This window comes from Pyxicephalus adspersus, chromosome 4, assembly GCF_032062135.1.
Source record: "Pyxicephalus adspersus chromosome 4, UCB_Pads_2.0, whole genome shotgun sequence".
NCBI lineage: Eukaryota > Metazoa > Chordata > Amphibia > Anura > Pyxicephalidae > Pyxicephalus > Pyxicephalus adspersus.
Genome location: NC_092861.1, coordinates 5,168,730 through 5,193,332, shown reverse-complemented (window position 1 = coordinate 5,193,332; position 24,603 = coordinate 5,168,730). Strand labels below are relative to the sequence as shown.

General features: G+C 40.8%; 5 non-coding genes across 5 annotated transcripts; 3 read left to right on the top strand and 2 right to left on the bottom strand.

Moving 5' to 3' along the window:
• The first annotated feature begins 1,429 nt into the window (after nt 1-1,429).
• Nucleotides 1,430-1,580, top strand: LOC140330204 (U12 minor spliceosomal RNA). The gene has a single exon (XR_011920673.1). It is a non-coding gene; the product is annotated as a U12 minor spliceosomal RNA (small nuclear RNA).
• A 6,371-nt stretch (nt 1,581-7,951) lies between these two features.
• Nucleotides 7,952-8,023, bottom strand: TRNAT-CGU (transfer RNA threonine (anticodon CGU)). The gene has a single exon. It is a non-coding gene; the product is annotated as a tRNA-Thr (tRNA).
• A 3,051-nt stretch (nt 8,024-11,074) lies between these two features.
• On the top strand, nt 11,075-11,146 carry TRNAT-CGU (transfer RNA threonine (anticodon CGU)). The gene has a single exon. It is a non-coding gene; the product is annotated as a tRNA-Thr (tRNA).
• Nucleotides 11,147-11,666: 520 nt separating this feature from the next.
• On the top strand, nt 11,667-11,738 carry TRNAT-CGU (transfer RNA threonine (anticodon CGU)). Its single transcript has one exon. It is a non-coding gene; the product is annotated as a tRNA-Thr (tRNA).
• Nucleotides 11,739-15,105: 3,367 nt separating this feature from the next.
• On the bottom strand, nt 15,106-15,253 carry LOC140330202 (U12 minor spliceosomal RNA). Its single transcript, XR_011920671.1, has one exon. It is a non-coding gene; the product is annotated as a U12 minor spliceosomal RNA (small nuclear RNA).
• Nucleotides 15,254-24,603: the final 9,350 nt, after the last annotated feature.

The following is a 24,603-nucleotide window of genomic DNA, read 5'->3' as shown; positions in this document are numbered from 1 at the left end:
TTCTGGCAGTGCCCCTACGCCCAAGCCGTGTTGAAGACCATGGAACAAGAACTGAGCCAATTCGTCCCTAGAACGGCCATCACATACTGCGCTATGCTGTATGGTCTGTTCCACTGCGAATTCACGGAAGGAGAAGTTGAAGGAGCTTGGAGGATTTTGAACTGTGTTAAGGATGCTATCTGATGCGCCAGGAAGTGCCTTATCCTCCGGAGGGAGAGGATGTCCATCGAGGACTGCCGCAGACTGGTCCTCAGTCTGCTCAGAGACTATAACTCATGGACTTTCCGGAAGAGGACTTCTGAGAAGGCCCCCCCCCCCCAAGCTTCCCTTGTAAAAATAGTTTTAGGAACTCTAATAAAGCTTTGGGACTGTGTGTTCCTCCCTAACCATCCCTTCCCTAATGCACAGCCGTTCTTTATTAGATGTGTGATATTAGTTTTGTAAGAGCTCAAATAAAGCTTTAGGGCTTGGATGAGCTCTTAGGGATGGTGTAAGATAAAGTATTTAAAGGTGTGGATCAGCAATCTGTCGGGGTGGTTTGCGGTACAAGACCGCAGTATGGAGGTATGTATGTTTTTATTTGCGAGCGTGTTCTGGGGGATTGTAAAGTAGTGGTATGCGCTGCGTCGCAATTCCATGTATGTATGAACTCTGATTGTATTGTTTTCGAATTGTGTGATTAATAAAATACTTTATTCAATCAAAAATAGTACACCAGTGCATGGTTTTTGTGTGGTGTTTTTGCACTTCCACTTTTATATCGAGCACCGGGTTTTTGTTTAGTTGGATGTTATGTGAGATTCTATACAATAAAAAGAAAAACATGTTCAGGGGATTGCAATTCACTTGAAAAGTTTAAGGTTACAGTTCAGGAACTGAAATGTGTAATGGGTTTAAAGTGTATCCAGGAACTTTTAGAGCTTGTATGCTGCAATTCCCACTCTGACCAGTTAGAGGTGTGGTTGAGAGGCTTCATTGTGGGGACCATCATGCATTTCACTAGTGCTAATTATTTGCATATGTTTTGGTGTAAAAATAAATCACAATTTAGTGCTATTTTCTTGATAAAAATGGGTAAAAACAAACATTTTGGCCAACAATTAATAAAAATGGTTAAAGCTAGATTTAATGATGTACGTGGAACTTCGATGCCGATTCTGAGCGGTGGAAGCCATGGACTGGGGCGGGGCTTCAATGTAAGGACCATCATGCATTGCACCAAAGCTAATAATTTACATATGTAAACTTTAAAAAAAAAAAACAATATAAAATCAAATAAATATTTTTCTAATATTATTTACTATTTACAAAAAACTGTTTATGAACACTTGAGACAAATGGTTTAAATTTTGATTATGGATATATTTTCTCCCACTAACTTGTGTAAAGGTGAATCACAAGGGGGGCTTTTCAGCCATCATCCTCATGTATGCCTTAAACTAATGAGTAAGGAAAATAATGAGCTGGGGATGATGCCTGGTTCCTCACCCATTGTGAGAAGAATTTTTTTGAAGGGGTATAGGTCTCCCTGTGGAGGATCTGCTTACTTTGCAGGGCCTTCTAGTGCTGAGATCTGCTCCTACCTATGACCAGTAAAATAGATTAAAGTTTGTTTTACCTGGATATGTCTAGTAATTGAGAACTCCCAGCTGAGCTTTTTTTGCTCTCTGTGTAGGGTCCATGGCAATTGGCTTTTGTACAGAGAGTTAAGTTAGAGAATACTTCTATAAATGTTTCTATATTGGCAATACAAGCGTGGTGGAGGCCTAAGCATCTGCAGCTCTAGAGGTGACTCAGCCATGTCAGTCTGTCCTGAGAGGGTTTGAGTAAGTCAGTGCCGCCGATGGGAGGGTGCAGAAGGCCAATGATACCACAGGCCCCGTAAGTATGGAGGTTGTTGTTCCTTTCTTCAATCTTTCCACAGACCCACCTAGCCAAATTGTCTCCTCTCGGAGACTGTCCGGAAGCAAGGAGGAGGAAGATATGGACGTATCTGGAGGGAAAAAGAAGAGGAAGGTGCAAGTCGGTAAGACAGCTGATAAAATACAGTGCAAATGTAATTATAGGGGTGACCGTGCCCAAGGCTCTGGGCCCTCCAATATACAATCAGCCAACACACAGGTAGAATCAACAGCCTACCAATATTGTTGAGTACTACCGTTACGTAGGTGGAACATACTGGTGCAATTTCAGATTATTTTGATACACCTATATCACCAACACAGCCAGACATCGCAATAACACTTACTTGAACGGAGAGAATTGAGGATGATCAAACAGGTCAGTTGGGTATGCAGTAGAAGCAACCAGGTAATGATGTGGAAGTTTCAAACGGATCAGCCAGAGGTTGATGCTGGAGGAAAAAAAGTAAATAATGTATTATCAGATTTAACAGTGTCAGAGTCCGAAGCATTGAATGCATTTTCAGATGTGTCTGAGGTTGAGTCGTTGCAATGAATGTTCTGCAAATTTGTACCCTGAATGTAAGGGGGATTAAGGGCCCAGCTAGAAGAGCTGCAATTTTTGACATTCTACAACAAATTGACTGTAAAATCATATGCCTACAGGAATGTGCATTGGAACATCACCCCAACTATGGCTATTTGTGGAAACAATGGCAACATGGACTCTCAGCCTGGTCCAGGGACAACGCAAACCCTGCTCCCAGTGTTGGAATACTGGTCAAAGGTAATAACTTTTAAGTCATAACCTTTACTGAGATTGTGCCAGGAAGAGCTCTACCGGCAAAAATAAAATATGATGATGCCCGTGTGGACAAACAAGAAAGGGGGGGGGTTTCTAACTACTGTCCAGCTTTTTCTTTCAGGATCTTTGTCTAAAATTGTGCGTGGAGACCTTAACTGCATAATGCCTGGAGAAAAGAGGTATGGTTCAAAATCTAGGGGACAGGATAAGACATCGGCAAAACTTAAAAATCTGTTACTGATTTTGAATTTCAGGATGTCTGGAAAGTCTTTCATCACAATGATCAAGGATATAGCTGGGTAATGTTCTAAGTCTAGAATCGTTTTTACTTTTGTCAGCAGGAGCATACAAATTATTTGCATACAGGCTCTACTTTGTTTTCTGACCACAGGATTCTGGTGAGTAAACTTAAAGTATCCGGGACATCTAGTGATCGAGGGGTATGGAGGCTCATCAGATCTCTGTTAGAAAAAAAACAAAAAGAATATGCAAATTTCCAGAAATGTATTCACAAATTTACCAGTCGGACAGATTGGAAAGATTGGGTTAAAACCCAAACCCGGTATTTTTTCTCAAAAAAGGTATGCAGGAGCCCAAAGATAAACTTAAATGTTACAAAGATTTAAACACTCAATTTCAAACATTCACCAAATTTAACTGATATGCTTGAATTTGAAATATGATTGAATTTGCATTGATATGCAAGAACATATACGCAACCTAAAAGTCAAAATCAGCAATAAAATCAAACAAAAAGGAAAACAAATTATCCACAATTCCAAAGTGGAAAAAATAGAGAACAATGCAAATTGTTCTTGTTTTTTTCTATAAAAAAGTAACTGATGCAAAACAAAGGATCTCCCACCTAAACAATTCCACTACACAAACAAAAGTGCTTAAAGAGGCACATAAGTTTTATGTGTAGTTATTTTACAGTAAAAATATAGATCTTACCGTTACAACAGATTGTTTGGGTACCCTAGATCCTAAATTGGAGACCAACGACCACCAGGGGCTAGCTGGTACAATTTCTGAAAAATAAATATATGATGCAATTAAAAATTCAAACAAAAATTAATTTCCAAGAAATGATGGGCTACCCATAGAATTTTATGTCACCTTCTGGGATGTGACAAAAACTGAACTGGTTGCTATTTTTCAGCTGGCAGACGGCAAAAACAAACTGCCAAAATCATGGTCTGAAGGAGTAGTGACACTGCTGCCAAAAAAAGGTAACTTAAATAACCTGGAGAACTGGAGGCCAATCACTCTGTCAAATACAGACTAAAAGGTTTACGCCAAGTGCCTGGTAAGACACCTTAAAAAAATAATGAGCAAAATTGTGCATGAAGGTCAGTCCTGTGGAGTGCTAGGGAGGAGCACCAATGACATTTTAAACTTGGTAAACTTCTGGTACCTGCAGGAAAGAGGGCAGAAGATCGCCCTTCTATCCCTGGATTTTGCAAAGGCATTTGATAGGGTATTGCACAAGTTTCTGTGGCTGGTCTTAGACAAAAAAAATGAATCTACATGATGCTTTCTTTAACAATCTGTCATTTCTCTATAGTGAAGCATCCAGCTAGGTGCTGGGTAATGGGCACCTATCAGAAGCTGTCACACTGAAGTCTGGAGTGAAGCAGGGTTGCCCGCTGTCCCCACTTTTTTTTGTGCCCTGGAACCACTGCTAGCTCTTATTTGAAAAGACAAACTGGTAAGAGTGGTACCTCTTCCAGGAAGTAGTGGGAGTGCAGCAAAGTGGCTGCATATATGGATGATGTGGTGGTGATATGCGCTACAGACCCAGCGGTTAATTGAGTAATTTTGCTAACCAATATCTTCTGTGCTGAGTCTGGCTTTAAGCTGACCAGCTCTAGATGCCAGTGCCCAATGCAGTCCTCGCTCCATCTCAGGGCCCACCGCCTCCTCCTCCTGCTGTAAACGATGCTGCCACCTGCCCAATACCAAACTCTAGATGCCAGATACTAATGCCGTCCACACTTTGTTCCAGAGCCCACCGCCTCCTCCTCCCAGTACCCAGCTCTAGATGCCAGACTAGACTGCAGCTCAACAGGGTCTTCTTTCCCCACTGATTCCTCCAAGCCCAAACCTTTTCATGTGGTTTCGCTACATAGTAGGTAGGGACAGATTGGAATCCCATTCATCCATTCATGTCTCCAATAGCTACTGCCTCTACACTGTCCACATAGGTGAGGGCCTTCAATTCTAATGCCCTCCTTGCTCCGTCTCAGGGCCCACCACCTCCTCCTCCCAGTACCCAGCTCTGGATGCCAGACTAGACTCCAGCTCAACAGGGTCTTCTTTCCCCACTGATTCCTCCAAGCCCAATTACTTTCATGTGGTTTTGCTACATAGTAGGTAGGGGCAGATTGGAATCTTGCTTATCCATTCATGTTTCCAATAGCTACTGCCTCTACACTGTCCACATAGGTGATGGCCTTCAATTCTAATGCCCTTCTTGCTCCGTCTCAGGGCCCACCACCTCCTCCTCCCAGTGCCCAGATCTAGATGCCAGACTAGACTCCAGCTCAACAGGGTCTTCTTTCTCCGCTGATTCCTCCAAGCCCAATTCCTTTCATGTGGTTTAGCTATATAGTAGGTAGGGACAGATTGGAATCTCGCTTATTCATTCATGTCTCCAATAGATACTGCCTCTACACTGTCCACATAGGTGATGGCTTTAAATTATAATGCCCTCCTTGCTCCGTATCAGGGCCCACCGCCTCCTCCTCCCAGTACCCAGCTCTGGATGCCAGACTAGACTCCGGCTCATCAGGGTCTTCTTTCTCCGCTGATTCCTCCAAGCCCAATCCCTTTCATGTGGTTTTGCTACATAGTAGGTAGGGGCAGATTGGAATCTCGTTTATTCATTCATATCTTTAATAGTTACAGCTTCTACACTGTCCATATAGGTGATGGCCGCAACCTCTAATTCCGTCCTTGCTCCGTCCCAGGGCCCACCGCCTCCTCCTCATGCTGTTATTGCTGCCGCCTGCCCAGTACCCAGCTCTGGATGCCAGTTACCAATGCTGTCCACGCTCCGTCTCAGAGCCTCTTCCTGCTCTTCCTGCAGCATGACCCAGGCTTGATCAATATGAGGCATCAGAATGCAGGTATACTTCTGATGAGCCAGCTGATTCGAGTGGGTGGCATTTTTAACCCTGGAGCACAGGTCGAAGCGTAAGTGGAAGTGCACGTCAATCACATACAAATGGTGCAAATCTGCCAGTGTGGCCCTTTAGAAATTCCCTTCTATGATGTCCCAGTGCACATTAGGAATGGGGTACTCTAGCAATTTACCAGCTTTGAATCCGACATGAAGATGTTGCAGATCACCAGACATTTGGGGCTCAGAACCTCGGTGAGCCGAATAAACAGGTGGTCCAGGTTGGTTTTTCAATCTGGCTCCAAAAGCCCGCTGCTTCCTTCTACTGTATTGGTGCAGTCCTGAAATCTACTGTACTCAGTTTGAATGTTTCACTGTTAGATATAGATAGATAGATAGATAGATAGATAGATAGATAGATAGATAGATAGAGGGATAGATAGATAATCAGTCAGTGTGTTACATACATGCAGCCAGAGTCAGGGTACCCTCCCTGAATGCGTGCACAGTATCACACTTGTACTGAGAGACAGACACACAGACGCAGTGTATACTGCAGTATATAGTTTGTATACTGTGCTGCATATTACAAGCGTAACCACTGAAGGAAAGTGCCGCATACAACACACACAGTGCACTTGCATTTTTGGTGTCAACCCCCCAATAAAAAAAATCCACTTACCTATACATATTTACACTTTGTGAAGCATATTAGCTACAAGGTAAAAAAAGGTAATGCTTGGCTACATGCCCCACTCAAGTTGCTAGCAGCAGCACAGGTAACTTTGGTGGCAGAAGGAGGAAAGGCTGCGGAGGAACAAATGTCTGGTGATATGCAACATGTTCATGTCTGATGGATTCAAAGCTGGTGAAGTGCTAGAGTACCCCATTCCTAATGTGCACTGGGACATCAGGAGGAGGCGGTGGGCCCTGAGACGCAGCAAGGATGGCATTAGAGGTTGAGGCCATCACCTATATGGACAGTGTAGAAGCTGTAGCTATTGGAGACATGAATGAATGAATGAATGAATGAGATTCCAATTTGTCCCTACTATGTAACAAAACCGCATGAAAGGGAATGGGATTGGCGGAATCAATGGGGCAAAAAGACCCTACTGAGCTTGAGTCTAGTCTGGTATCTACAACTGGGTACTGGGCAGTGGGCAGGTGGCAGCAGTAAGAGCAGGCGGAGTAACACAGCCATTCACACTACGTCTCAGGGCCTGTCGCCTCCTCCTCATGCTATTACTGCTGCTGCCTGCCCACTGCCCAGTACCCAGCTCTAGATGCCAGACTAGACTCAGGCTCAACATTGTCTTCTTTCCCTGCTGATTCCTCCAACCCTGTTCCGTTTCATGTTCAAGGTTATCCTAGTATTCTACTGGGGTATGGCGAGTCATGCAAGACATTAGAGACAGACCTTTGCCTCGCACCTCATGTCACTGTATGTATTTATTTGCGAGTGTGTTGGGGGGAATTGTAATGTGGTGTTTTATGTGCTGTGTCGCAATTCTGTGTATGAATGTACCCTGATTGTATTACTTTTGTTTTCGTGATGAATAAAATTTACTTATTCAATCAAAAAAGGTGATCACGTTGAACACATTGAAGCATTTTGCAAACTGTGGAGGAAATCTTGTGTTCCATGGAACCCTGTTTGGGAATGGCTGATCTATAGTATTTTCCTTCCCTTTCATCCTGATAAACAGACGAAAGGTTTTAAGGGAGCTGGGGGGGTATCTGTGCCAACAGCTATTGTACAAGAATAAGGGATTGTGCTGGAGAATTGACTCTGGAATAGTAACATTTTCCAGGCAGATCAAAGCATATTACTGGTGGCACAATATCTTTTTTGGAAAGGAAAAACACTGCAACTACAATGTCCAAGGACTGGTAAGCTTCAATGTATTGAACATTTAGTTTAGATTTTTCAATGCAAATATTTTTACTCATAACATTACTGCATTGCGCTATGTCCACTGCATAAGTCTCATTATTTATTGTGTTGTATTTCTTTCTATTGATTTTGTTTGTATATAACATGTAGTGTTCTTATTAACTTACAATGGTTTTTTGTTCAAATCTAAACCAATAGCAGAAGGAAGATCAATGGTCACCCAAAGGCACAGATGGGGATTGAACCCATGATCTTTGGTTTACGAGACCAACGCCTTACCACTTGGCCACTGTGCCTTCTGCAAGCCTAACTGTAGGGAGATCATGTGATTCGAAAGATGATAGGGAAAATTCTGTTCACAGTCTTTAAAACCAGAAGCATTTTGAGTTTTACTATGGATCAGCTCTACACATCCAGGCAGAAGAAAAAACAAGGGGTGGCACGCCATCATCTCAATGTCATGTTCGTAATATGAATGGTCCCAGGAGAACAAAGGTGAGACATTCAAATAAGGTTGCTTGCTAGTGCTCAATAATTGTAAAATAATGTTTTACATTTTGAAAATTCTTCAATTTGCTCTTCGTGTTTTATTATGAAGGTTTTGTAGCAGGAAATTTAGGCTTTGTCTCTGGCCTCTCCTTTTTATTTTATTTTTTTTTCACATCTCTCTGCAAAGGTTGAAAAAAGTCAAGGATAGGTCAGACAGAGCTTTCCCATCAGCAAAAAACATATTTCTGATTGCAGTGCTAATGGTCTGCTCCCTTTTAATATATTGAAAACGAGTGGTTCCTGGTGACCTGAGCAATGGCCTACTTGTTGTGGTGACAAGTGGTAAGGTGTTGATCTCAAAAACTGGAGATCTTGTGTTCAATCCCCAGCCTTGCTCCCTGGTGCATTTTAATGTTCCTCACTTCCTTATCTGTATGTTTAAACATGCAGTAGGAAATCTTTATTGCCTTTTGTACAGCCTAAACCAGAAATCAATATTGTCAATAGGTTGAAAACTTCTAAACATTTCAAACACAGTTTACAATTTTTCTTGGAAATTTCAGTGATAAAACAAATAATTGGCTCCATCACCTGCAGCAGGAAGCTTTCAATCCATCAGTGGTGCAAGTTTGACAATTTCACATGTCAAGTGGTAAGATGTTGTAACTTAACGATCATGGGTTCAGTCACCATTTGCGCTTTGTGTTAAGAATCTGTTAAATTAAATGTTTCAATAGCTGTGGTTTGGATTTGTTACCATTCATCAAGAGTTAGGAAAATAGCTCATCATATGAGAAGCTTGGCGATCCAGTAAAGAATGAATTAACGTTTGTTCTAACCCACTGTTCTCTCTGCAGGTACCCAAATCCGTCTTGATTGCACTTTCAGTAATTCTCACTGCTACCAACTTGGACCTGGACAAATATTGAAATCATTTGCTACCTGATGGCAAACAGTTTGTGAAGAAATCCATTCAAGGATTGGTGGGTCACCTTAGTTCACCCATCATGGTCTATGTTCTGTGGTCCTGGGCGAACTTCATTAAATGAGCCCAATGTGTAGTAGCCATACAAACCCAACAGAAGAAAGGTGTATATTGGAAAGCCTACATAATGCACAGAGCATCCTGCTAAAGCCAGTTTACAATGTTAACAAACAGAAAAATTGTGTACATGTGGTGTCTTGGCCAGGTGGTACATGTTATCCTTGTTAAAACCAAAGATCATGGGTTCAATCCTCACATGTACTATGTGATGATATTCCATGCTGAATTTTATTTTTTAAATCTCCGAATAATTCCTGTTTGTTTAACTTGACATTAAAGAATAATTAACTTTATTTATGTAATTTGTAATTATCAGCACCAGTGGTCTGTTCTTTAGCAATGACATGCGCCATGACACGTGAACATGATGACTTGCATTAATGTGAACAAGCAAGCTTGCTTAGGAAGGTTTGAAACCAGCAATAGTTATCACCGATGAATCACTGTCAATCTCAGAACTTTGCTGGTCCCAGGTGAACCAAGGTGATTACAGAACACACTGAAGCATTTTGCAAACTATGGAGGAAATATTGTGTTCCATGGAAGTCTGGTTGGGAATGGCTGCTCTATAGTATTCCCCTTCAGTTCCCTCATGGTAACTAGCCTACAGCTAGCAATTGTGCATGGTACTTGTCCTGAATTTTTTTTCTGAAACATTGAGCAAATTGAAGAATTTTAAAAATATAAAACATTATTCTACAATTATGGAGCACTAGCAAGACACCATATCTGGATGTATCACCTTTTGTTCACCTGTGACCATTCATATTATGAACATAACATGGAAATGATGAAGTGCGGCCCCTTGTTTTCTCTTCTACCTGGATGAGTGCCTTCTATCTTTAAAGACTGTACAGAAACCTTAATATCCTTTAGCTTCCTCATGGATGGCACGGTGGCCAAGTGGTAAGGCGTTGGTCTCGTAAATCAAAGGTTGTGGGTTCAATCCCCATCTGTGCCTTTGTTGGACCGTGTATCTTCCTCCTGCTATCAGTTTAGATTGGTAAAAAAAAGCCATTGTGAATTTATAGGAACACACACTACACATTGTATGCAACCTGAATTTAATGTACAGTGCTGCGTAATTTGTTCGCACTAAATCCTGTTTATTACTAACAATAATATTTATAAAAATTAATTCATTCTTTACTGGAACACCAAAGTACTCGATGGGATATTTTCCCAAGTCGTGATCAATTGTTAAATAATAAATTCATCATTTAATTGCAAGACCAAAGCCTTGCTGCTTTATGACATCAAGCCCTTACCACTTGGTCATTGCAGCAGAAGGGTCTTTACATTAGTTTCCAAGATCCACTCCTTTTCAATATATAAAAGACCCAACACTACTGGAGCAAACCATTAGCTTTGCAATCAGCAAATATGTTTTCTGCTGATGGGAAAGCTCTATGTCTGACCAACCTTTGAGTTTTTCCAACCTTTTGCAGAGAGATCTGTAGAAAAAAGAGACCAAGGGCAAAACCCACATTTCCTGCTGCAAACCCTTCATAATTAATAAAACATAAAGTGCAAATTGAGGAAATTTCAAAATATAAAACATTACTCAACACTTATGGAGCCCTAGCAAGAAACCATATCTGAATGTGTCACCTTTATTCACCTGGGCCATTCATATTACACACATGACATGGAGATGATGGAGTGCGGCCCCTTGTTTTCTCTTCTACCTGGATGTGTAGAGCTGATGGGAGCCATAGTGAAACTCAAAATGCTTCTGGTTTTAAAGACTGTACAGAAACCTTAATATCAGCCTTAAAATTGCATGATAATCCTACAGTTATGGAAACAAAAAGGCGCAGTGGCCAAGTGGTAAGGCGTTGGTCTCGTAAACCAAAGATCATGGGTTCAATCCCCATCTGTGCCTTTGGTTGACCATTCATCCTTCTCTTGCTATCAGTTTAAATTTAAAAAAAAAACATTGTATTTTTATAAGAACACTACACATTGTATGCAACCTGTATTTAATGTACAGCCCTGTGTAATTTGTTGGCACCATATAAATCCTGTTTATTAACAATAATAATTTAAAAAATGATTCATTCTTTACTGGATCACCACATTTCCTGATGCAAACCTCCATAATTAATAAAACATGAAGAGCAAATTGAAGAATTTTCAAAATATAAAACATTACTCTACAATTATGGAGCAATAGCAAGAAACCATATCTGTATGTATCACTTTTTGTTCTCCTGGGATCATTCATATTATGCACATGACATGGAGATGATGGAGTGCGGCCCCTTGTTTTCTCTTCTACCTGATTGTGTAGAGCTGATGGGATCCATAGTAAAAATCAAAATGCTTCTGGTTTTAAAGACTGTACAGAAACCCTAATATCATCCTTCGAATTGCATGATAATCCTACAGTCTCTATCACAAAAGGCGCAGTGGCCAAGTGGTAAGGTGTTGGTCTCGTAAACCAAAGATCATGGGTTCAATCCCCATCTGTGCCTTTCAGTGACCATTCATGTTGCTCCTTCTATAGTTTCCAAGCTTGCCCGTGCAAGTCATGATCATTATGGAGCATGCCCTAATGCATCTGTCACCCTGACCATTGATGACAATGTTATTGTTGCAGTGCCATTGCTAAGAAACAGACAAATAACATAGACCATAAACATTATGGATGAACCAAGGTGATCCAACAATCCTGGAATGGATTTCTTCATCAGTCCCACAGTCACAGGCACAGTGGCCAAGTGTTAAGGCGTTGGTCTCGTAAACCTAAGATCATGGGTTCAATCCCCATCTGTGCCTTTGGGTGCCCGTTCATCTATCCCCTGCTATTAGATTTAAAAAAAAGGCATGGTAAATTTATAGGAACACTACATATTGTATGCAACCTGAATTTATTGTATAACGCTGCATAATTTGTTGGCACTATATAAATCCTGTTTATTAATATTAATAATTATAAAAATTAATTAATTCTTTACTGGATCTCCAAAGTACTCATACAATGGGAGATTTTCCCAAGTCCTGATAAATTGTTAAATAATAAATTTTTAAATCATTGAACTGCAAGACCAAAGCCTTGCTGCTTTATCAGACCAAGACCTTACCACTTGGCCATTGCAGCAGGACAGTCCTTACATTGGTTGCCAAGATCTACTCCTTTTCAATATATAAAAGACCCAACACTACTGGAGCAGACCATTAGCTTTGCAATCAGCAAATATGTTTTCTGCTGATGAAAAAACCTTTGCAGAGAGATCTGTGGAAAAAAGAGGGCAAGGACAAAGCCCACATTTCCCGCTGCAAACCTTTCATAATTAATAAAACATGACGAGCAAATTGAAGAATTTTCAAAATATAAAACATTTCTCAACACTTATGGAGCCCTAGCAAGAAACCATATCTGGATGTGTCATCTTTATTCACCTTATATTATCCTTCCAATTGCATGATAATCCTATAACAAAACTTAGAGAAGGCGCAGTGGCCAAGTGGTAAGGCGTTGGTCTCGTAAACCAAAGATTGTGGGTTCAATCCCCATCTGTGCCTTTGAGTGACCGTTGATGTTGCTCCTTCTGTCAGTTTTCAACACAAAACCATCATAAATTTTCATAAACACTACACATTGTATGCAAACATAAATCAAATATCAAATATACAATAATGAGCCTGAAACAGTCTGGTTACAAATATAGTGGACATGGTGCAATGCCTTAATGTTATAAATATAAATATGAATATAAATATTTGCACCTGAAACATCTAAAATCACTGCACAATCAATGCACTGAAACATCAAAAAATGCAATGAAAAATCAAACGTTTATTACATTGAAGTTTACCAATTGTATTTTCAGTGCTTTTCCTTTTGAAAAAAGATATTTTGCCACCAGCAATATGATTTGGTCTACCTGGAATATTTGACCATTCCAGGACAAGTCAATTCTCTAGCACAACCCACTCCTCCCTGCTGTTGGCCCAGATCCCCCACAGCTCCCTACAAACCTTTCATCTAGTTACCAGGATAGAAGGGAAGGAGAATACTATAGATCAGTCATTCCCAACCAGGGTTCCATGGAACATGAGATTTCCTCCACAGTTTGCGAAATGCGTCAATGTATTCCGGTTCTGTGATCACCTTGTTTCACCTAGGACAAATAAAGTTCTGAGACTGACACAGATTCATAGGTGATAGCCTTAGCTGGTTTCAAAGCTTACTGTCCAAGCTTGCCTGTGCAAGTCGATGCAAGTCATGATCATTATGGAGCATGCCCTAATGCATCTCTCACCCTGACCATTGATGACAATGTTATTGTTGCACTGCCATTTGCTAAAAAACAGACAAATAACATAGACCAAATAAACTTAATTGTTCATTTCATGTCATTTACAGTAAATCCAGAGGAAGTGGTGGGAAATTTCTCTAAAGAATTAGCATGGAATGACACTGTAAAGCAAAGGTGGAGAATGAACTCATGATTTTTGGTTCGCAAGTCCAGCATCTTGCCACTTGGCCACCAGACCACATGTGCAGAAGTTTTATGTTTGTCCACTGTGAACCGGCTTTGGTAGAATGCTCTGTACATCATAGAGGTTTTTCCCTATACATCTTTCTTTTGTTGGCCTTGTAAGGTTACTGCACATTGGGCTGATTTACAGAAGTTATCCAAGGTTGCAGAAAATAGATCATTATGGATGAACCAAGGTGATCCAGCAATCCTGGAATGGATTTCTTCATCATGGGTTCAATGACCATCTGTGCTTTGCTCTTATATCGTTCATGATGCTGCCACGACGGTCTGCTACAAGTAGATTACAAGTTTGGAATGTGTAACACATAAAGATGGTTGGAAGGTATCTTTATGTTTCTTGTCTATCACTAATGGATAAAATATGAAAAATCCTGCTTTTCTCATTTTTATTTTATCTATCCCTAGGTTTACCATAGTTCCCCCTATATATATCATGATGCAGTAACAGGAAAAAGTGTAGCACATTGGACAAGGGGTAAGGCATTGGTCTTGTAAACCAAAGATCATGGCCTTGACCCCCTATCTGTGCCTTCTCATATGTCCATATGTCATGGTTTGTAGAGGAAAGGTTGAAAACTGATAAATTAATTGAGACCTGGATATGTTGTGGTTTTCCGTTTCTAGATCCACATATGTTATTTCTGTAGGAAGATCTATGCATATCCCCCCAAAGGGCTGAATTTCCCTCAAGGCCACCTAGTGCATCATGATCAGCAGGGGGCGCTATTGCAACACCTCTATGTGGAATTGGAACATGCTACTGCTGGCTGCCAAGGTCCACAGTAACAGCATGCACAAAGTTAGAGTGATTACACTGAGGTCATATACAGTGCAGAGATCTGAGTCGGGTATCACATGCACTGAAGGTGTTACACTTCTCTCTTCATTCAGTTCCCCCTATCTAAACTCATTTTCTCCTCTGTATTCCTCATCCATTTTCCTCTCTTTGTCCCTCTTTCTTTCTCCCTCTCTCTCCCCTATCCATGTTCTCTCTCGCCTTGTCCCTCACATTTTCTCCTCTCTTGACTACTCTCTCTTTCCTTCCCTCAATCCAATATCCTTTATTTTCCCCATCTCTCCTCCCCCCTCTTTTAATAATAGAAATAGTATTCCTTTGTTCTCATTTATCTATGAGCATTGTACACATTCTAGTGATCCTAAAGCAAACACTTTGGTGATGGTAAATAATTCTCTGTACATAAATCCAAACCCAAATCACCAGGATAGCACTCATAACCTTCACAGAGAGTGAAATATCTCAGCTGGTGGGTCTCCATTACTGGACATACACAGATAAAACAAACTTTACTCTACGTTTTACTCCTCACAGGTAGGAGCAGATCTCAGCACCAGAAGGTCCTGCAAAGTAAGCAGATCCTCCACAGGGAGACCTATACTCCTTCAAAAATTCTTCTCACAATGGTTGAGGAAGCAGGCATCACCCCAGTTCTTTATTTTCCTTACTCATTAGTTTAAGGCATACAAGNANATAANGTCCGAAAAGCCCCCCTTGTGATTAACCTTTACACAAGTTAGTGAGAGAAAATATATCCATCATTAAATTTTAAACCATTTGTCAAGTTATTGATAAACTTTTTTTTTGTAAATAGTAAATAACATTCGAAAAACATTTATTTGATTTTATATTGTTTTTTTTTTAAAGTTTACATGTGTAAATTCTTAGCTTTGGTGCAATGCATCATGGTCCTTATATTGAAGGCCCACCCCAGTCCATGGCTTCCGCCACTCAGAATCGGCATTACGGTTTTTACAAGATGTTCCACATACATCATTAAATCTAGCTTTACCCATTTTTAATAATTGTTGGCCAAAATGTTTATTTTTATCAAGAAAATAGCAGTAAATTGTGATTTATTTTCACACCAAATCAAAAGCAAATAATTAGCACTAGTGAAATGCATGATGGTCCCCACAGTGAAGCCTCTCAACCACACCTCTAACTGGTCAGAGTGGGAATTGCAGCATACAAGCTCTACAAGTTCCTGGATACACTTTAAACCCATTACACATTTCAGTTTCTGAACTGTAACCTTAAACTTTTCATGTGAATTGCAATCCCCTGAACATGGTTTGGCCACCAAAATTCATAGAGTGGCTGGGTAAGTGGGGCTCTGGGAACGTGTATCTTGGGTTTTTGTAGAGCAAGTTGGCCACATTGCCCGTCAGTGCCCAATGCTGAGGCAAGGTTTGTCGGAGGAAAGAATGGGACAGACAGATCCTGGCCCTGCCAGGTCATACGCTGACGTGGCCAGTGGCAAAATCCCCAGGGCGGATACAATAAGGGAGATGCCTGGTGCGTGTGATTCGGTAGTCCATGTAAGACCAGATCCCTCCCCTGTGGACGTGGCAGGAGGTGTAGATGAAGGGGGAATCAGTATGGTAGATACCCCTGAGCACCTAGTCGCTGAGGGGGAGGTGACTGGGGTCTGTAGAATGAAGTATAAGAGGGAAAGATGTGCGGAAAAGGAGCAGGGGATGGAAACAGACCCTGTCTCCTTAAAACGCAAAATTGAGGCAGTTGATTCCCCCTCTCTGACAAGCCGGATTGAGCAGTATACCAGTGACTCAGAATCTGCTCAGTCAGATAGATCTTCGGAGGCTGGTGCGGCACAAGCCTTTGTAAGCCCTGGGAGAGTGGAAGCAATGAAGGGCATGATGGGCTTCTGTGAGGAGGTGATGCAGAGGGCCGGTACCACAAATGTCCGTGTGCCTGAAGGCGGGCAGGGAGGCGTAAATTTAGGTACCCCTCAGGTAGGTTTGGCTGAAGGTGAGGGCGAAGAAGTAATACCCGAGGCCCCTGAAACAAGAAGTGCAAGGGCAAAAAAATTAAAAGGAAGAGGGAAGGCGATGAAGAAGTCATGAAGAAAAGAAAGCCTTCTAAAGATCTCATCGGTGAATGTCCGCTGTATTAGGAGCACGGATAGAAGAACAGCTATTTATAGACTTTTGGACTCATATACTGCGGACATTCACTGTGTACAAGAATGTAATTTGGAAGATGTCGCTAAAGACTGGACTAAGGGGACAGTGGTGTGGTCTCTGAACAAGAGAAAAAATCAGGGAGTGGGGGTATTATGTGGAAATAAAAATATTAAAATTATTAAAAAAGTTGAAATAGAGGCGGGGAGGGCTGTTATTGCGTGGTGTGAAAAAGGGGCAATTGTGTTCAGGGATATATGTGTATATGCATCAGTAGAAAGGAGGGAAAGACTGGAATTATGGGAGAAAATAAGTTTGTTTTTTGGGGGTAAAGAATTAACGGTGATGGTGGGGGATTTTAATTGTATAATTAAAGATGGGGATAGGTGCAGGGTGGGTTGCAGTGGGGATGGTGGTGGGATTGATGTGTCGGGGAAGGAGTTGGGAGCAATATTAAAAATTTTTGGATTGTTTGATGTGGGGGAAGGAAAAGGTTTTACATATTTTAGTGATAAAGGGGATAGTAAATTTCGTATTGATTTTTGTTTTTTGTCTAAGGGATGGGAAAAACATGATTTTAAAGTGCATCGGGAGCCCTTCACGGACTATGGAAGGTTGGAATGTATCGTGAGTATGACATCTGATAGAGTGTATGGTAAACGTGTAGGGAAATTGAATGTGGAATTACTGAAAGATAAGAAGATATGTGAGGAATATAGGAAAGCTTTGGTGAAATGGAAATGTAGTAAGAATGATTTTAAATGTATTACTGAGTGGTGGGATTGGTTGAAGAGTGTGAGTAAAAGGTTTTTTTTATAAAAAAAGGTTGTGAACGTGTAAATAGAGAAAGAGAGTTTTATGAGTTATGGCATAAAAGGGTTATCTATCTGAATGAAGTAAGAGAGTGGGGGGTGAATGTGGAAAGTGAGTTGGCGGAAGCGAGAGAAATGGTTAAAAGTGTTTAAAACAAAGAGGGAGGGATATTTTGGTGCAGGGAAGGAGGATTGTAAAAGAAGAAGATGAGAAATTTTGAATTTTTATTAAGATTGACACGACTACCCTCAGCTCAGCCAAAGGGTCGTACGTGCACTATCATCATCATAAAAACTTATTTTTTTATAAATAAAACGTAATTTTTACATTTATTTGTAACAAATACAAAAAATACATTTTTCCATAAACAAGTAATTTTCCTGAAAACTAACTCAAAACTTAAACTTACTCAAAAAAAGACTAAACTTAGCTTTTCAACCTTTTATATACTTCCTTGCCCTTCAAAAGAAACTGTTTCAAAAAACTCTTTTATTCTTTCTTTTGATGCTTTTTCAATCATACAAAACCTTAATATTAAACCCCAAACCATTTGTTCTTCGCCTTTGTAGGAATGGAACGCTCTGTCTACCCAATCTGGAATCTCGAAGAACTTGGTTAAAATACCTCTCTTCCTCCTAGTCACTCTTTTAACTTCACTATGCCAAGAATTCATCTCACTTCCCTCCCAAAGAGAAAACTTTTTCCTTAGCACCTCTTCTAACCAATCTAGTTCTAAAAAAGAAGAAGATGAGAAATGTACAAAATTCTTTTTTAAGAAAATTTTTGAGAATAAGGTAGAAATGGTGAAAGTAGTGGATGAGAGTGGAAATGCTTCTCGGCCTTTTGGCAAAGATCAAGCATGCTTGTTTCTCTGTTGAAAGTGCTAGCAAGTAGGTTGCCAGCCGCCTCGGCCTTGGGAGGTTCCTGCGGGTTCCTACCTTGCTGCTATTGGGGTAGACACCACCTCAAAGCGTGAGTTGCGATCGGGTGAGCAATTTTGCTGCGGCAGTCTGGTGAGCTTTAGGCGGTATGGGTGATTTTGCTGGATTTGGTGCTCCCGATGCACCAAATACCTTTAGACTGGTCGTGACCGCGTCTAGAAGGGCGAACCTTGAGCTACCTACGGTGCAGGAGGAGATTATTGAAGGTTTATTCGGCATGGAGCGAGATAGAATCTTTTGCCTGCAGTGCTTCCCGAGGTCTGGTTGTTATGATGTTACTTTCCAGACCAAGGCTGATTTGCAGACATGTGTGGAGTGTTTTTTGGGATATGTTTTGCTACAAGCACTTTCTTTTTTTATTAGCGATTTGAGACAAAGGGTGGTTGTGAGTGTACAAATATACAACCCTTTTGTGAAGAATGAGCAAATCCGGGAGTTTTTATCGATTTATTGTGACCATATATCAGAAGGAACGAACTTGACAAATGAATATGGGACTTTTAACGGAAACCGGAGGTTTATTGTTGTTTTCAAGCAACATATTGGCAGTGTTGGGGACATTAAGCACCCTCCTCAGACCTTTTCTATAGGCAGTCAGAGGGGTTACTTGTGGTACCAAGGGCAGCTGTCTTTTTGTAGGAGGTGCCTAAGGTTCGGACACACAAAAGATGAATGTGGTGTTACCTGTAAGAACTGCAAGGGTAATGATCACCAGACTGCCGAATGTAAGCAGGCAAAAAGGTGTCATGTCTGGCATGGTGGGACATTTGGCCAGTCTGTGTCTCTCCTTGAGAAGGCAGGAAGGGCAACAGGAGGGATATGGAGGATCAGTAGGTCCAGTACCCATAAGATCCTATGCTGAAGCGGTGGGTATTTTGTATATATGCACCTGTGGAGAGAAAGGAAAGGTTGGAATTGTGCGAAAAAAAATTGTTATTTTTGGGAGGGAGGGAATTGACTATTGTGATGGGTGATTTTATTTGTATTATAAAAAATGGTGATCGGTGTCGGGTGGGGTGTGATGAGGATGGTGGGGGAGTTGATAGTACAGGGAAGGAATTGGGAAATATAATTAAAATTTTTGGTTTGGTGGATTGTGGTAAGGGGGAAGGTTATACTTATTTCAGTGATAAAGGGCATGTTAAGTCACGTATTGATTTTTGTTTTTTATCAAAAAGGTGAAAGGATCTGCAGGTTTCTTGGCTCTATTCCTCTGTGATCTCTCACCATCCCAGTGTCCCCCAGTGCATCACAACAGGTGCCTGGGAAGAATTGGTCAAAGAAGCATACACTCCTATGGTATCAAGCAATCTTAAACTTTATTATAACAAACATTAGTTTATATACCATAACAATATAGCGTTGCGCATGCTCATTTAGAATGAATGGAAATACACTAAAGCATATATATCTTAAATGAAATTGTTTAGCAAAATAATTTCAGACACATACAAAACACCTTGTTATTCATAAACAATCCACATTATCTGAGTTCAGCAGAATTAACAAGGACACTCGTTTTGGCAGAACATCAGGTTTATACACATAGTCTAAACAACCAAAGAATACATTTACTTCTCATAACTAAGCTAGAATCTGAAACAAAATGGAGTGTCTCAAGCAACAAAATGGAGTACCTCAGACCCTTTCAACGTCTTCCTTGAAAATACATCGGGAACCCTTTACGGACCATGGAAGGATAGAATGTATCGTGAGTATGGTGAGAGGTAAAATGCATGGTAAGGGTGTATGGAAGTTGAATGTAGAATTGCTTAAGGACAAGGATATTTGTGAAGAATATAGGAAAGCCTGGATGGTGTGGAAGGAAAGAAGGAGGGAATTTAGGAGTGTTATTGAATGGTGGGATTGGGTGAAAAGTGTGACTAGAAAGTTTTTTAAAAGGAAAGGAAGTGATAAACTGAAGAAGGAGAGGGAGGTGTATGAAATGTGGCATAAGAGGTTATTGTATTTGTATGAGATGAAAGAATGGGGGAGGAATGTCGAGTGTGAATTGATAGAAGCTAGAGAGAAGATTAGGAGGTGTATAAGACAGAGAGGAAATGATATTATGATTCAAAAGAAATGATTATAAAAGAAAATAATGAGAAGTGTACAATTTTTTTTTTTTTAAAGTGTATGAAGGAAAAGTGGAAATGGAAAAAGTAATGGATGAATCTGGTAGAGTAGTGGAGGAGAATTATAAAATTAGTGTGGCTGTGAGTAAGTTTTATGAGGATTTATTTTCTGAGAAAGTGAAGGATAAAAGTTTGGAAGCAAGTATGTTTGAGAATATTGATAAGAAACTTGATTTGGAAGATGAAGAGGTGTTGAATGTGCAAGTTAGTATGGAAGAGGTTGAAAAATGCATGAAGAGTATGAGAAAAGGAAAGACACCTGGGAGTGATGGTTTGCCATGTGAATTTTATTGTACCTTTTGGGATTTGGTTGGAGGTGTGCTTTATGAGGTAGTGTGTAAGTTTTGGAAGAGGGGAAAATGTCAAAATCTATGTGTGAGAGTGTGATTGTGCTGTTATATAAAAAGGGTGAAAAGAGTGATTTAAAACATTGGAGGCCAATATTATTACTAAATACTGATTATAAAATTATTGCTAAATTGATGGCAGATAGGATGAGGAGGGTGGTGGATAGTATGGTGGGTGAGGAACAAGTGTGTGCTGTGCCTGGAAGGAAAGTGAGTGAGTGTTTGGTGCTTTTAAGGGATACGTTGTGGTTTTGAAATGATAGGAAAATTCCAATTGGTGTATTAGCAGTGGATTTTGAAAAGGTGTATGATAGAGTATCGCATGAGTTTATGTTTGGTGTGTTGGAAAAAATGGGAGTACCTGAAGTCAAAATTAAATCAAGGCAGGGATGCCCTTTATTGCCTGTTCTTTTTGTATGAGTAATTGAGCCGATAGTTAGGATGTTCATGAATGACAAATGTGTAAGAGGTGTGGAGATACCTGGTGGAAGTGGGAGATACTTGAAGGTGATCAGGTACATGGATGATATTACGATCGTGTGTAGGGATGTAAGGAGTTTGAGAAGAGTTAGATTATTGATAAATTTGTTTTGTAGTGCAAGTGGTTTCAGTGTGAATATGGAGAAGAGTGTATGTAAGTTATTTGGATCTTGGAGTGGTTTTGAATCTTGTGGTTGGAAGGAATGTGGTTGAAGTATAAAAGTGTTGGGAGTGAAGTTTGATAAGGATTTATGTGGTAAGGAGAGTTGGAAGGATGTGTACGGTAAAATAAGAATGAAAGTTGGATTGTGGACTTTGCGGAGTTTGACAATGGAAAGAAGAGTGCTTGTTAATAAAGCTGTGATAATGCCTATGTTGTTGTATTGTTTTTAGTGTTTCCTGCACCAGATAGGATCTTGAGAGGTATTATAAAATAAATTTTTGTTTTTTTCTGCAATTCTAAAATGGAAAAGTTGAATAGGATGAAAGTTGTGAAATGTGGTATAAATGGTGGTAAGGGGATGGTTGATGTTGAGAAATTTTTGGGAAATAAATATGTTAGTGCTTGTGTTGAGCTGAGTCGGAAGGAAGGGATTGAGGGATGTATGGTGAGATATGTAGGTGGAAGTGTGTTGAGGAAATGTAAGGTATGGATGAGTCAAGTGGGAAGGCCTGTTTGTTTTGTGTCGCAGTGGTTTTATGTTAGAATTGATAGATATATTGGAAGGTTTGAGTTGCAGGATATAACAGGAGATGAGTGGTGTTGTAGGAAGAGGGTTGTAATGAAAATTCCGCAGAAGGAAGAAATGGAGATGATTGGGGGTGTTAGGATGGAAGATTGTGAGAAAGTGTGGAGGAATGTGTGCAATAAAGAGATTGAGAATAGACAGAAGGATATTGCTTGGATGTGTGTACATAGATGTTTGCCAACGAGAGAATTTCAAAGGAGGAGAAGGTGTGTTGATAATGAAATATGTCCGAGGGATCGATGTGGTATGATTGAGAATATCGATCATGTAATGTGGGAAAGTAGCTATGCAAAAGAGGTGAGAATGTGTTTGAGAAAAATTATTAATGGCTTGGCTGGTGTAGAAAATCTAAACTTTGATATGATGTTATATGGTTTGTGTAGAATAGGAAAGGATGAGAAGAGAATTCTTTGGATGATTGTGAATTGTTTGAAAGAAAGTTTGTGGGATGTAAGGAATATTTTGGTTTAAAAAAAAATAATGATTGGTCCTAAAGAGTGTGCATCCAATGTCCGTGGTAGGCTTTTTGCCTATGGTTTATATGATAAAAAAAGAAAAGGTGATGAGTTTGTTAAAAAGAAATGGATGTTCCATAAATGGAGGGAGTAAGTATGAGGTGGTGGTGGGGTGTGTGGTGTATAAAGTTTTATTTTTGATTATTATATGTTTTGTGTGTTAATTTCTTTTTTGTTTCCTTTTCAGATAAATTGTTTTGGTGGTGAGGGAAAAGGAATGGGGGAGGGAATATGTTTGTTATTGTTGTTTTTTAAAGGTATTCTGTATATATGAGGAGGTTTTTTGAAATGGGTGGGTGTATGTTAATAAATTTTTTTTAATGTGGGTGGGATATGCAATGAAGTGATTTATATTTTGTTTTGACCATGCAAATGTGATTATGTAAATAAAGTTCTTTTGAAGGGTGGGTTATGTAATTAAAGAGGAGGGTGCCTATGGGGTGGGTTGAATAAGTCTTGTAAGTCATGTAAATGTTCCTTCTGATTGTTTTGATTTGTGAAGTTTGATGTAATGATTTTTTCTATGTTAATTTTGTATATATTTGTTTTTAAATTGAATTTTAAATAAAGAATTTTAAAAAAATCTGCCTTTGCCCTTTGGGATGTTGAAGCTTTTTAAGTTGATACAGTGGATCTTGCTTGGTCTATCCCAGCCAATTGGTTCTGGTGAGATACCCTCTACTCAGCCCTGTAGGATCGTCGATTAAATTCGGCTTCACCTACTTGCTGCTATTGGGTTAGAGGCTTAGCCCTTGCCAGGAATGAGATTGCGATCTTCCCTTCCCCCCCCACTCTTGTGTCAGTACCTCGGTAGTGGACACCAAACTGCCTTTTCAAAGGCAAAAGAGCTTTTGGAGGAGCCAGAGAAATCGACTATCAAGACACCGAGGAAACGGACGCCGACGCCAAAAGCCGAAGCCGCAGCAGAGGCCCGAGGTGTCCGAGAAGGAAGCGAAGATGGCCCCTAAGAAGATGCAGAAAAAGAAGAAGCACCTGGAGTAGTCCCAAGCCAGCCGGGTGCAGGAAGAGAGACCCTCCACCTCCGCCCCAGCAAGACCAGCACCAGCTGCATCTGCAGGAGCAGAGGCCAGCGGAAGATGCCAGAACGCAGATGGGGTTCCAACCCTCGATGAAGCAGACAGTCGTCCTCCAGCTGAAGGAGGTGAATGGTCGCATCCCAGACATGACTCAGGAGGTCTTCGGGAAGAAGATGGTGATCGACCAAGGATTCTCCAAGGCTGAGACCCTCTCCATCCAAGCCTTCGTAAAAGGTATCTTCTACATAACCTTTGTGTCTCTACAGGTGTGCAGAAGATATTGGGAGAAAGTGAAGGTGGCAGAATCCGGATCCCCTTTCGGCAACTTTGTTGCCAATTCGTTCATCCAACGGGAGCAAAGGCAGGTCACGTTGTCCATGCGCAGCCCTCACATACCCAGACAAGACATCGCCACATACCTGAAGAGGTTCTGCACGGTGCTGAGGGAGCCAACCCAGATCTTCGACGCCAATGGCTTCTGGACTTGTAAGTGGATCCTTACATGTAAGCTCAGGAGAGACGCCACCACGGGGGACCTCCTGCACTTGCCCCAGTGCATCAATCTCGGCCCATGTCCCGGAATCCTCCACTACGAGGACATGTCCCGGACCTGCAGAAGGTGCGAAACAGAAGGTCACGTAGGTAAGGATTGCCCCGCAGTGTTCTGTAGACTCTGCCGTGTCACAGGGCACGGGTCCAAGGACTGTCCTCGGACTAAGATCTGCAACCTATGCGGGGAAAAAGACCATTTATACCGGGAATGCCCCAAGAGGACTAGGTCCTACGCTGGGGTATTGAGAGGCACAGGACATGGAGGCAACCATACCGGACACGACAACAGAGGAGGACCGTCCACCAGAGGTGAGCACAGACC